This window comes from Geospiza fortis, unplaced genomic scaffold (assembly GCF_000277835.1).
Source record: "Geospiza fortis unplaced genomic scaffold, GeoFor_1.0 scaffold190, whole genome shotgun sequence".
In the NCBI taxonomy this organism is placed as follows: domain Eukaryota; kingdom Metazoa; phylum Chordata; class Aves; order Passeriformes; family Thraupidae; genus Geospiza; species Geospiza fortis.
The window spans coordinates 4745090-4755068 of record NW_005054328.1 but is presented as its reverse complement, the minus strand read 5'-3'; the positions used below and the strand labels follow the sequence as shown (position 1 = coordinate 4755068).

General features: G+C 40.4%; 1 protein-coding gene across 2 annotated transcripts in view; it reads right to left on the bottom strand.

Moving 5' to 3' along the window:
* The window catches only part of PRSS35 (serine protease 35), a 38563-nt gene extending 30721 nt beyond the window's left edge, over positions 1–7842 (bottom strand). For both annotated transcript variants that reach the window (XM_031057120.1, XM_031057119.1), the window contains exon 1: positions 7678–7842. The gene's annotated coding sequence lies outside the window, so the exon portion shown is untranslated. The remainder of the gene's footprint in view (positions 1–7677) is intronic.
* Positions 7843–9979: the final 2137 nt, after the last annotated feature.

Here is a 9979-nt window from a genome sequence, read left to right as displayed (position 1 = left end):
AAGCACCCAGTGAGGCTGCAGCATCCATAGCTTGAATAAGACAACCACTTCATGGACAGCCACAATAAATTCATAATTGCCTCTCTGCAGACCAGTGCTCCTAGCACATGGAATTAGCACAGTACAGTAGGATCACCATTATGCTTTTAAATGAAAGCTGGTTCACACATCTGAGCAGCTGAGTAGTGCAGCAGTAAACTGCAGTGGTGCTCCACAGTACAGGTATGTGCATATTGTATCCACCTCCTGCAGGCCTGGTTAGTGTTGGCCAACCAACATTAAAACTGTTGGGGTAATGGAGGTTCTTTGGTTTGGTCACAGATTACAGGCATCAGAAGTAAACCAAGAAGTGGCTTTCAGAGAACAGGGAGCTCACACTTCGTAGGGAACAAGGGTAATACTCTTGTATTACTAATAGTACCATTAGTTCAGTTACCATAAATAATGCCACCTGCAGCACTTTTGCACTGTCAGGGCAAGTTCAGAGAGTAACTTTTCCACAGAGAAAAGATAGATGATAACAGGATTTTGAGAAAGTCTTGTATTTTCTGACTCATGAAACTTGTCTTCATTGCCAAATAGAGCTTGGCAAAAGAAAGTCTGACTGTACGCTTACAGCTGCAGGGAGGGAGGCAGAGTGAGATGTAGTTTCAAAAGTCCTTTCAACAGCAAATGAGTAACGAAATGGCAGATTATATTAAATCCAAATATTAAACATACACAATGGATTACTTTACTTTACTTAGCACCACTTAGGAAAGAGGCCTCTGAGTCATTGTAGCTGTTGTACTTCCCCCAGCAGTGCCTTCCTTTGGAGGCACATCACAGCACAAACTGCATGGGCTGTATGGAAGTGGGATTTGCTGAAAATCAATAACATTCTCTTTTTAATGGAGATTTAGAGGTTTTGGGTAAAGCCATAAGGGAAACCTGTGGTGTGAGCATTCACTAGAAGAATTATAAGGACTGTACAAGCAGTAATGGTAGGATAGAGTAACAAGTAGTGATATGTTTATTTACATATTTATTTATTGAACATAAACACTTAAACACATTTTGAGTAATGTTTTTCTTCAAGAAGTCTCTTCTTACAAGTATGAATCAATAAAACTGCTCACTAACTTAAGCAAGAAGACACCTGATTATTTGCCAGGTAAGACATTTAATGCTGTGCAGTAATGTTTTTATCGGTCCATTCTAAAATTTATCATTTACTCATATTTCTCCCTACAGCTTATTTATTGCCCAAATTTGTTTAATTTTTGGATAATGTTTCCTTAAATAAATAAACCATGCCCTTCAACTGTCCCTTGCCGTCAATTATATTAACTAGGACAGCTATTCTTTTGACATTTTATAAGACACTGAAACTCTCATCTGAACTAGGCCACCAACTAATTGCTATGCACGGGTAACAACGCCACATTATTTCTGAAACTCTGTCATTCTTGTCCTGTAACTGCAAATCCACAGTAATGGTGAATTATCTTGTACATGACCACCTGCAACCAGAAAATCTGCTGTTTAAACAACGTCTCTGTTATTTCTTTTCGTTTGCGCAACAGAAAATAAGATTGGACATTTTTACAAATTAAGGTCAGAAGAAATAATCTTAACTATGAAAAAGGACATAATGCTATTTGGAAAAGATTGTCAAACTTCAAAATGACCAGGCTAGTTAATCTTCAAAATATTGTCTTAGAAACACAGCATCCTTTGGGGGTTTTGGTATGGGAAGTTATTGTTATCTCAGTAGAAATCTTTATTAGATGCTTGTTAGCTTCATATTAAGAATTTATGGTATGCAGAACCACTGTATTAAAGCTATAGTCTCCAGACCTTTGAGGGCCTCTATAGAGCTGTATAGAAAGACTCTTTGGATGACAAGGTGAACAGATCTACCAGTGAATAAGTTCATGGGACATTGACTGCTACTACCAGAATAATCATGAAGTGAGAATCATCTTAAAAGTGATTGGAGAGAAACACTCTTCATGATGCTCTAGTGAAGCATGAACTATGAGCCCTTACTTGAGTGTTCTCTTTCAGGTGTAAAGCTTGGTAAAATGATAAACAGTGGGATTGAGTGCACCCTCAGCAGGTTTGCCAATGGCACAAAGCTGTGTGGTATGGTTGACACGCTGGTGGGAAGGAATGTCATCCAGAGGGACCTGGACAATCTTGAGAGATAGGCCTATGTGAACCTCCTCAAATTCAACAAAGCCAAGCGCAATCCTAACCCTAGCCTTGCACCTGGGCCAGGACAATCCCAAGCACAAATACAGGCTGGGTGGAGAAAGGACTGAGAGGAGTCCTGGGAAGAAAGACTTGGGGGTTTGGTCGACAAGAAGCTCAACATGAGCTGTAAAAGTGTACTTGCAGACAGGACAGGCAACCACATCCTGGGCTTTGCACTATGAAGACAGGCTGAGAGAGCTAGAACTGCTCAGCGTGGAGAAGAGGAGGCTCTGGGAAGACCTTAGACCAGCCTTCCACTACCTACAAGGAAGATTCAGAGGAATTTTTTTATGAAGTCATGTAGTGATGGGACAAGGGGGCTTTAGACTGAGGTCTTTCAGGCTTAGATTAGATATTAGGAAGAATTTATTCATTATGAAGATAGTCAGTAGAATAGGTTGCCCAGAGAAGCTGTGGATGTCCCATCCTTGGAAGTGTTCAAGGCCAGGTTAGATGGGGCTTTGAGCAGCCTGTTCTCGTGGGAGGTGTCCCTGCCCACAGCAGAAGGTTGAAACCAGATGATCTTTAAGGTCCCTTCCAGCCCATGATACTTCTTTTGCCCTTGTGTTTTGTACTCATGCTGAAGCTACCTAAGCCTTTTACAAGTATTGCAAACCAAGCACCATTGCCATTGATGCCCATGATCCCTTTACCTAGTCTTTACAGCCTCCTGTTAAAGCATAGTGGCAATTCTCTACCTCTAAAAGTACTGCCTCATCCTTCTTCCCCAAATGATTTGTACATAAAAAACCTATGCATGGCTGGAATCTCATGTGCTAAACCTCACGTGCTTTGGCAATTGAACAGCATGTAAAGGACCCCATACAGTTCCCTTTGCATAGGGAAGGGTTTCCTTGATAAACTAGGACTTCTGTTTGAGCTTCTGCCAACATTTTTGTCAGAAGGTTTGTTTTTAACATTGCTAATGATTTGGAAAACAAAACAGAGTTTGTAGAACAATCTCCAAAATATTTATGGTAATTAGCATGTGGAAAAGAAAAAGCCCTTCATGGGCTCCCGCGTATAGGAGACAAAGTAGTTAAAAGAGGAAAATTTCTGCATGCTTTGTCTGTTGCTAAACTGTTAAAATTCCTGGGCCAGACATAACCATGGAAGCAAACAACGGAAGTGCATTTGCTAATACTATTCCAAAATTATCCTAAAGGTGCTGAAGTTGTTTGAAATTTTGTCTGTAATTGGCAGAGCTGAAAGAATTCACCCTCTTTTTATAAACAATGGAAGGAGTCTTGCAGATTTTCCACTCTTATTGCTGGAACATAGATCTGATACAGCAATTTAAGTAAAAGTGCTGTTTGGGGCCTTTTTCTAAATCCTATTATTCCTAGCAAGACAGTGAACTCCCAGCATTATGATACAAATCATACCATAAAGTCATAGTAATTTAATTCTGGCATTCAAAAATCTTCAGTTCTAAATTCAGTGTTATGTTAGCGTAACTAAAATGAAGCCAAGAAAAATTTGTTCTGAGACAGTTAACCAAACAATCTAAAAATTTTTAACTCTCCTAATCTGAAACATTCTTCTACGAAATACCTCTAAAATATTTGAGATGGAAATAAATGTGCACATCTAAATTTCTAAAACTGTGCAGTGTTAAATATAGGCATTTGCATTAGTGATGAAAAGATAACACTATCAAGATTTCCTATCCTTCAGATAAGCAGGCTTTGGAATCTAGAAATATTTTGCATTCCTTGTCCCCAGCCAGTTCAGGAAATTAATTTTAACAGGATATTTCAAGGAAGATTTGCTTGATTTTGAATAGTTTGAAGAGAAGGAATGTGAGTTTTCACGCCTTTATGTAGGTCATTTAAGTCACTCCAGAGAGTCTGCATATTCAAAATACTGGCACTTTAAATCACCTTTGAAATCTATTACTCCTCACATTAGTTTTGTTCTTGTGAGATTAAAAGACAACAAGTGAATAATTTGCCGTCTACAGTTTTGCGGTATTTTTTGTAGAAATAGAACAAATTCTTAGAAAACTGCACTATTTGGACAAACACTGGAGAAGGGTGCTTATTTTGAGCATTATTTAATCTTGCTGAAACATAAATACAGCCAGAATATCTTCTGAGAACATGCTGCACTGTGGCATGCATATTTTAATTGCCTTGTGCTAGATTTACTATAAGAACAAGGACATGGTCTACCAGTCAATATGTTAACACTGGCACGTGGGAAAATTAAAGTCTCATTCTACTCCAGGCCTACTGTGAAGTGTGAGTGGCTATGTAGACATGCAACTACTTCTATATGTCTCTTCCTAATTTACATCTGACTTGAGAAGCGCTGGAAGTTCCTATTGGTACCATGTGTATGTGGACATGCTCTCACAGTGCTTCAACATCTCCAGCAACATGTACTGGGCCAGGCACGGCTTTTTCCCTGTGACACCTGGACAATGGAATGTTGACTAACAGAAATTGTAACAGGCATTCTTATTGTTTTATTGATTGATATATATATATATATTATGTATGTATTATGCTGAAATAATTTTAGTATTTTTATGAACCCAGCAAGGGATTCCAAAATTGTGGAGTCTTAGGATACTTATGACTAGTCGTTGAATTTCAACAGTTTAACTAAATTTAATGCATGTAGGATAAAACCCTTAGCAGAAAGGAATAAAGCATGAGAGGTATGAAGCAATTCTGAATAAAAATCCCACTGGTCAAACAGCCTTATAGAAGCCTTAATAGAAGAAGAGTCAGAAATCGAAGAGTGGGATCAAAGAAAGCTGGTGAATTCATGAGGAGGAACAGCCTTTTGCGGCTCTAATGAAATTCCTGTAAAAATGCCTGCATGTTCAGAGATTTTGTCACTCTCAGCAGTGTACTACCTGCAGAATCACATAACAGTCCACGTTGGAAAGGATGTCTGAAGTTCATCTGGCCCAACCTTCTGTTGTCAACAGACTGACCTTCAAAGCTGGATTGCTCACAGACTTGTCAAGTTTTGAAATGCTGCAGGCATGAAACTCTTCAACCTCTCTTGGCAGCCGCTTGAGTGCTCACCACCCTTCTGCTTGAAAATGTTGTGCTTAAGCCTAATTGCATGTTCTCCAGGTGCACCTAGCTACTGCTGCCTTTTAGCACTGCACTCCTACCTGTGAGAGGAGCCTGGCTCTGCCTTCTCCACACCCATCTTCTGGCCAGGGTGTGGTGTGGGCTGGGGCCAGTGGTGTCCCCGTTTGGGCCAGCAAGGCAGGCAAGGTGTCACCAGTCATGGCTCGTCCCACCATCCTCACTGAAGGAGGAGGGCAGGCTGGGGCAGCTGAGAGCAGCCCTGTCCATGTGTGCTGTGCTGCTAAGGCTGGCCTGAGGCTGAGCTGAGGATGTGAAGTGGGGTCAGCCCAGTGAGGGAAACCAGGGACAGGGACAGCCTCATGACTGTTGAGTGACTCTGTAGTGACAAGGCTGTGGAGGCCAGGCTGGCAGGTCAGCCCACAAGTGGTCAGGGACAGCCTCATGACTGTTGGGTGACTCTGTAGTGACAAGGCTGTGGAGGCCAGGCTGGCGAGTCAGCCCACAGGTGGTCAGGGTCCAGGACAGCAGGGCCCATGGCCAGGCCCAGGTAGGGCTGTGGCACTGCTGGGGCAGTGATCAATGACCCTGAGAGCTGATATGGGCTATTGAACCCTGGCAGGGTGGGTGGGAGCCCCGGGAGTGTGGGCAGGGACACCCAGGCTGTCAACACTGAGAGTGTTGGCACTTCGGCATGTCAAATCTTCTACTAGATTCTGCTCTTAACTTCAGGAGTGCATTGTCTACTTTGAAGTATATCTTTAAGAAAAAACACCTTTGTGTTATAAAAATCACTTCAAGATAATAAAAAAATCATTATTAAACAATAACCTCATACTGCTTATACAGTTCAATTTTTGCTTCTCCTTCAGCTTAACTAAAAACATATGTCCCAATGATGAAAAATCCAATTTCATTTTCAAATTACCTAGCACAAGTCAGGATTGCTACCCACTGCTGTAAAATGTTTATGTTAAAGAGACTTTAAAAATGCTTCAATTAGTTTGTAGGTCATGAAACAATTAATCTTTTTTAAAACTAACCTTGTGTCCCTGCCAAATTTAACTTGGTATTGCCAACCCAACAAAAAAATTTATAACTCAATAAAAATTTGTAACTCAATAAACAAATGTATAGAAACAAATGTTTCTATAAATACATAAGCAGCAAAAGGAGGGTTAAAGGAGCATCTCCATCCTTTAATTAGTCACTGTCCCTGGAGGCATTTAAAAGTGGTGTAGGCGTGTCACTTGGGGCCATGGCTTAGTGTTGGACTTGGCAGTGCTGGGTTAACAGATGGACTCAATGATCTTTAAAGTCTCTCCCAATGAACTTACCCAACCTCCAACCCGTCAGAAAAGGACCCAGGGTTATACCAGATCACAAGCCCAGCAGAAGTTAACAGTGTTGCACTATTGCAAAAAAGCAAACATTGTGCTGACAAATATGGAGGGCACTGGCACGGTTCAAACATATATAGTAAATCTTTCCATTGATTCAGGGCTGGTGAGGTCTTGCCTGGAGTACTGTGACCCCACAGTGAACACCCAACTGTTACTGGTAATAGTTAGACTACAGATCTTAATGGGGTAAGTCAGACACGACACACAAGTACCACCCTAAAAGTAGTTAACTGGATGTTTTCATCAGGACATAGGAGTTCCCTTCCTCTTCTTCCAAACTGGTAGCCCTGAAAGATAACCCCTCCCCAGTGTCACAGCAGGATATGCAGCTCCCAAAATCAACAGTGGTTCAAAAAACAGTTTGAGGGAGTCCAAATCCTCTGATCACTCATACAACATGAGGATATTTCCAAAGTTCCATTCTTCAATATTTAAACACAGTGAGTCATCTTAATTAAATGCAATAAAGAAATTTCTTTTCCTGGACTTATCTGTCCTTACTACTGGCTTAAAAAAGCAGGTTGTCAAGTTCCTGGCAGAGATAGAGTTAATTTTCTTCCTAATATCTGGTAGAGTGTTGCATTTTGGGTTTAGTAGGAGAATCATGTTGATAACAATGATGTTTCAGCTGTTGCTCAATCCTGTTCACCCTCAGTCAAGGACTTTTCATTCTCTCATACTCTGCCAACAAGGAGACACAAAAGCTGGGAGGGAGCATAGCCAGGATAGCTGACACAAAGGGATATTCCATACCACACAATATCATGCTCATTAAATTAAACCAGAGGATTTGGCCATGAGGGGCCAATTGCTGCTCAGGGTAGGGCTAGAGTTTGATCAGAAGGTGGTGAGCAATTGTCTTGTGCATCACTTGTTTTTTTTGGGTTTTACTCCTCTTTTTTTGTTACCTCAATTTTAATTACTATTATTACACTGTATTTTACTTCATTTTGTTTATCAAACTGTTCTTAACCCACATGTTTTACCTTTTTTGAGTTCTCCCCCTCTCAGGAAGCGAGTGGGCAGCTGCATAGTGCTTAGTTTCTGTCTAGGGTTATATCACACCACCAATCTTCCTTCTAGTCTTTCTTTTCCAAGGACTATTTCAAGTGGAGCTTTTCATATATCTTCAGTACAACTGAGAAGATCTGAGAGAGACAAGAAATACAGAAGGTGGGAAGAAACCATAAGTACTTATGAAAAATCATGAGTAAGAAAGAGTTTGAAAAGTGTTCCATACAGAAACCATTTGAGAAAAAGAATTAAGTGCCTGTCAGAAAGGCAAAACCACTGTATTTTCTGTCAGAAACATACCAATAGTGTACAATGCCCACTAATAATCTGAATGTGGGCTAACATTTACAAAAAAATAGTCCTATATAGTCCTATATATAGTCCTATATTGTATAGGACTATATTATGCCATTATTGTGCAATGCAGTCCTCTTTTGGAATAATGACCTTTGACTGCAGATGTAACTGCTGAGCATTACTCTGGACCCCTAAATTATTTTTACAGTTTGAATATTTTGAGGTCCTAGAAAAGCCACTCTGAAATGTCTCTTGATCAAAGACACTCTGTAAAGGCAATACAAATGCACAACTGAGTTTGAAGGAAGTTATAGCATCTAGAAGAAAAGTAATCACTAACAGCAGACTTGGACAAATAAATCCCTACTAATCTCATTAAATGGTAAAATGTTCCAGGTCTCAAGTGGAAGATTTTTACAGGTGACAGGTGATACATGACACCATTTTTTCTTGCTTCTTTGGTCTTCCTTTTGAGCTGAAGAGATCTGTTGCCATTCTTACAACTCATTTATCTCAAAAGATAGTTATCATTTAGTTTTTATTAGTGTTTGAACATAACAAATGGAAATAAATTGCATTTTTAGAAAGATAGGGAGGAGTAAATTCACACTAAAAACACAGTAGTAAATGGTTTCTGAATTCTGATTACATTAAAAATGTATATATTCCAATGAATTTGACTTTAATTAGCTGCTTCATTATATACCTTTTATAACTTGGGCAAAGTGAGTCAGGACAAGTACTTGGCTGGGGTCAGACCTCTGAGCAGGTACTCACAATGATGGCAGCGACTCTTCACATAAATCAAAGAGGGTTTTTTTATAAACAGTGTTGCAACATGAAGATAAAAATTACATCAGTACACATTGCTGTCAGACAAAATATTGTAGTAGGTAAGCATTTGTCAGAATGGTTTCAGGGTACTCACAAAGAAAGGAGAAATGATGTTTCTATGTTGCTCTTCAATTTTATAACTAAAAAAGAACTGAAATGAAGCCACATATCCCTGATACCTGATAGTAATATTCAGGATTTGGGTGGGGAGGAAAACATTTAGCTAGTCAGAGAAATCTGAGGAAAGCTGGGTAATTGATCAGAAAGACTTCAGGTTTAAAGTTTTGAAGAAAATTTTCATTTTAGTTTACTGCTTTCCATAATACTGAGATGGTGGAGCAAGGGACTAATGTATTTACTGAATTTTCTGCTGACTTGCAAGTCAAATTTCCAGAAATAGAGACTTGGAATGCTTCCAACTTTCCTTTGTTAGTTATCTGCAAATAAACTTCTCAGAGCTACTTAGGAAATTCGGTAAAAGCCAGATTCTGTGGAAGTATTTTTTCTTAATAAAAGAGTAGGTAGTAGGAAGGATACAAGGCCTACTGATTAAATGTGAAGAGGTAAGTTTGAAAGAGCCGCAAAATCTGTATCTGTTCATTGCTGCTTGACAACAGAAACAAAACTCTTCTAAATTAATCCTCTAGTCACACATTTAAAGCTGTGTAAATTCTCCAGCAGGACTACAGCATCCATATGGAAATTATTTTTGCTTACATACATGAATTTAGAGGCCACAGTCATACAGCACACAATGGGTTGTATGCAAAGAATTTCAGACCATACTGAAAACAAACGTCAGGGCTAGCGGTATAAACCAGCTAAGCACCTGCTCTGCCCCGGCACTCTCCATCCTGACCAGGCATAACCCCGACCACCACAGCTGAGGCTAACCCACAGCTAATTACATCAAACATGTGCTCTGGACTGTACGAAGCTATGCAATCCGTCCCCTCCGGGAAAGATTGGATTTCATGGCCATTTAAATAGCAGAAGGAAAGTGAAACTTGAACGTGACTCAGGCGCAGAGGCCCGGCTCCTGCGTGAGGCCGCGCCGGGGGGGTCAGCGGGCTCCGGGCCGATGGGCTCCGGGCGCGGTGCTCGGCAGCCCCCGTGCCCAACCCGGCGGGACGCGGGCGAGCC